Source organism: Jaculus jaculus, chromosome X (genome assembly GCF_020740685.1).
Source record: "Jaculus jaculus isolate mJacJac1 chromosome X, mJacJac1.mat.Y.cur, whole genome shotgun sequence".
Taxonomy (NCBI): Eukaryota; Metazoa; Chordata; class Mammalia; order Rodentia; family Dipodidae; genus Jaculus; species Jaculus jaculus.
Genome location: NC_059125.1, coordinates 97,229,980 through 97,233,645, shown reverse-complemented (window position 1 = coordinate 97,233,645; position 3,666 = coordinate 97,229,980).

The window sequence follows — 3,666 nt, the reverse complement described above, 5'->3', positions numbered from 1 at the left end:
AATACCCATAAGCCCACTCCTAACAATACACTTCCTCCAGGAGGTGTTAATTCCCAAATCTCCATCAGCTGGGAACCTAGCATTCAGGATAATTGTTTATGGGGGACACCTGAATCAAACCACCACATTCCATCACTGGTCCCCATAAACTGATATCCATACATGATACAAAATACAATGCATTCAGTCTGACTTTAAAAATCCCCATAGTTTTTATCAATCCCAATGATGTTCAAACATCCCCACAGTCCAAGACTGAGCCATAATGCCAAAAAAACATAATGACACAGACTAAATACTCACATTGCAAAGATTACATTGGGCATAGCAAAGAAATATTCAGCCAATATAAGATTTAAAACCACCAGGGCAACATCAAACTCTGTAGCTTCAAGTCTGACAACCCCAGCCAGTGATAAATCTCTAATTCTGACCAGCAACAAGTCTCTGGTATTCCAATTATGCCCCTCCAGCTAAGCTACTCACAGTCCTGGAGAAATTCATCCGGGGTGACAGCTTTCCTTAGCAGCCGTCTCATGGTCCTGGCATCGCCAGTAGGTCTCCACTGCAATCTACGGTTCATCCTCATGGCACCATGGGGTTTCCATGCAGGAATCCAGCAAACCTGCTTCACACTGCCCATGGCCATTTCCAAAGCAAAAGAACGTGTTGCAAATTCAATGACCTTCTCTCTTTCCTGCATTTCTTGTACTCCACAATACCAGGTAGGGTGTCAATTTGTTAATCCATGGGGGAATAAAGCAGACTATGAAGAACAGGACACTCCTTGAGCACTCAGGCCCCTTCAAAAGAGTAAAACTTCTTCCTGTTGCCCCAATGCAGGTCAGCTGGCCCAATCTCAAAGGTTGTAATTTCTCATTGCAGCTAAATGGGCAGAAGTTCACCACAGATTTTTTTTTTCCCCCTGTGCCATATCCCTCTGCTCACACCAGTTCATTTCTGCATAAAGCAACCCTGCACAACTTCTCAGAACATGGGCATAACAGCAAGCTTCTCACACAAACTGCTAGCCCAGTCCAAGCAAAGCTCTTTCGCACCCTCATAAGCCAAACCTCACCATTCATAGTTCTTACTGCATTCAGGTCTTTCCACTCTGACCATCAACCTGTACTTATAGCAGAGCAAGGCATCTCTTAGGGCAAGGTTTCAAATCCTTCCACATTCCTCTTGAAAATCAGTTCCAGAAGGCCAAAGCCACACAGTCAGGTGTCTAGCAGCAACCCCACTCCTCGGTACCCCTTTACTGTTACAGTCTGGTTCGCATTGCTGGTAGAAATCACCCAACCAAGACCAGATTGTGGGAAAAAGAGGTTTATTTTGGCTTACAGGCTCGAGGGGGAAGCTCCATGATGGCAGGGAAAACAACGACATGAGCAGAGGGTGGACATTACCCTCTCACCAACATAAGGTGGACCAGAGCAATAGGACAGTGTACCAAACACTGGCAAGGAGAAACTGGCTATAACACCCATAAGCCCATCCCCAGCAATACACTCCTTCCAGGAGGTGCTAATTCCCAAATTTCCATCAGCTGGGAACCTAGCATTCAGATTCTCTTTCTTTCCTTCCTGAAAAAAAGTAACAGTAACAAATATATTCCTAAAATCTGTAGCTCTTGGGCTGAGAAGATAGCTTGGCTCAGTAGATACAGCATTTGCCACTCAAGCTCGAGTTCAGATCCCCAGATCCCATGTAAAACCCGTAAAACCCAGAAACCACTGACAGCAGCTTGGGAGATGGAGACAGGAGAATTTCCCAGAAGCTTGCAGACCAGCTAGCCTGGTGAACACAGCAATAAACAACATGAGAATGAGAGCCCCTGCCTCAAAATTAGGTGAAATGCAAGGACTAATACCTAGAAGTTGTAGACATACACACACACACACACACCACCACCACCACCATCATCATCATACACACATAAAGATATAAACATAAAAATCAAAAAATCTGTAGTTCTCAACCTGAAATCTCCAGACTACAGGCTTTAAAAATTCTCATAAGAGGGCTGGAGAGATGGCTTAGCAGTTAAGCGCTTGCCTGTGAAGCCTAAGGACGCCGGTTCGAGGCTCGGTTCCCCAGGTCCCACGTTAGCCAGATGCACAAGGGGGCGCACGCGTCTGGAGTTCGTTTGCAGTGGCTGGAAGCCCTGGCGCGCCCATTCTCATTCTCTCCCTCTATCTGTCTTTCTCTCTATGTCTGTCGCTCTCAAATAAATAAAATTAAAAAAAAAATTCTCATAAGAGCTGGAAGTGGTGGTGCACGCCTTTAATCCCAGCACTCGGGAGGCAGAGGTAGGAGGATTTCCATAAGTTCAAGGCCACCCTGAGATGACAGAGTTAATTCCAGGTCAGCCTGGACCAGAGTGAGACCCTACCTCGAAAAACCAAACACAAAAAAAAAGTACAACAAACAAACAAACAAACCAACAACAACACAACAAAAAAGAATTGGATGGTGGGGCTGGGGGATGGTTCAGTGGTTAAAGGTGCTTGCTTGTAAAGCCTTCCAGCCCAGGTTTGATTGCCCATTACCCACCTAAATTCAGATGTACAAAGTGGATTATGCATCTGAAATTTGTTTGCAGTGACAAGAGGCTCTGACATACCCATGCACTCTTTCTCTTCACAAATAAATAAAAATATATTTTTTTAAATAGAGTGGGCTATGGACATATCTCAGTGGTTAAAGGCACTTGCTTGAGAAGCCTGCTAGCCCATGTTCAATTACTCATGACCCAAAGATAGCTGGTTGGAAAGTGAGACATGCTTCTGTGATCCCAAGGCCTCCAACAATGAGAGTCTGAGCCAGGAGAATCCAAAGTTCACAGGCCAGTTAGTCTGATGTTCATTGCAGCCTAGCATTTGATTGGAAACAGCAAGAGACCCATTCTAAAAAAAAATATGAGCACAGACCCCTCAGAGTTGTTCTCCTACCTCCACACAGCACACATGTTCATGAACACACAAATAGTAAATGAACAAATAGTAAATAATTGGGGAAAACATACCAGATGTGGTAGCACACGCCTGTAATTTCAGCACTTGAGAGGCACAGAAAGAGAAACAGAAGTTCCAGGTCATCCTCAGCTACATAGGGAGTTCAAGGCCAGCCTAACCTATGTGAAACCCTGTCTCAAAAATACAGAGACTGCAAGAACACTTTATTTCTTTAAGAGAATATTTTAGATCTCAGTGGCCAGAGCATATTAAATATGACAGGTCTGTGTTGGCAGGCATTCCAGATTTAGATACCAATGTTTCTTATCCTGGAATGGAATGAAATATAATATAAAAAGCTTCACAGAAGGAGCAGCATAGTAAGTATATCCAGTTCTTATGGCATAAGCTAGGATTTTTTTTGCCAAAATTATACAGTTTATAGATGAGGTCATTAGTTTACATGATACTGTTGTTCTTCTGTATATTTATGCTGACAATTCTCATTGCATAGCATTATGTTGTGCTCACACCACAGGTATGCTTCTGATGGTAAACATGACATAAATAAATAAAATGTTAAATAAAATTTAAAAAAAATACAGAGAATTCCAAGTAAGGTGATACATACCTCTAGTCACAGCACTTGGGAGGCTGAGGCTGGAGGATTATGAGTTCAAGGCCAGCTTCTATCTCAAAAATATCA